Genomic DNA, 505 nt, shown 5'->3' with positions numbered 1-505 from the left:
AACTTCACCATCTTTCACTGTTTTCTTCTCTTCCCCAACATTTCCTTTACCTTTGGCTTCCACAATCTTCTCTAAGATTTCATCATTGATTTTCTCATCAACAATCACCACTTCATCATCTAAGTTGATGGCCACCTCCTCACCTAGTTTCTCAGCATCCCTGGTGAGGGTTGTAGGAGGTAATTGCTTACCACTCCTAAAGGTGATAGTTTTGGCCTCTTTGGGGTTTTGGTCAGATTTTCCAGGTAAAGATCCTTGCTGGCGATTCTGGTGAGTGTTCATTGAAGCAAACTGATTCTCTAAATTCTTGACTGTAGAAGCAAGATGTGAGAACTTGTTGTTGAGCTCATTGTAGCTCTCATCAATCTTGGAATGAAAGTTCTTCAACTCATAACCAACATGTTTATCACTTCTAGTCTGAGACTCCAAGATTTGTTTCAGGAGGGTGTCAGTGCTGCTCTCTTGAGGAGCAGAGGAACCAGATGAGGGGTTTTGTTGAGGTTGA

Source organism: Brassica oleracea, chromosome C7, assembly GCF_000695525.1.
Source record: "Brassica oleracea var. oleracea cultivar TO1000 chromosome C7, BOL, whole genome shotgun sequence".
Lineage (NCBI taxonomy): Eukaryota > Viridiplantae > Streptophyta > Magnoliopsida > Brassicales > Brassicaceae > Brassica > Brassica oleracea.
Note: the sequence above shows the minus strand (reverse complement) of the source record.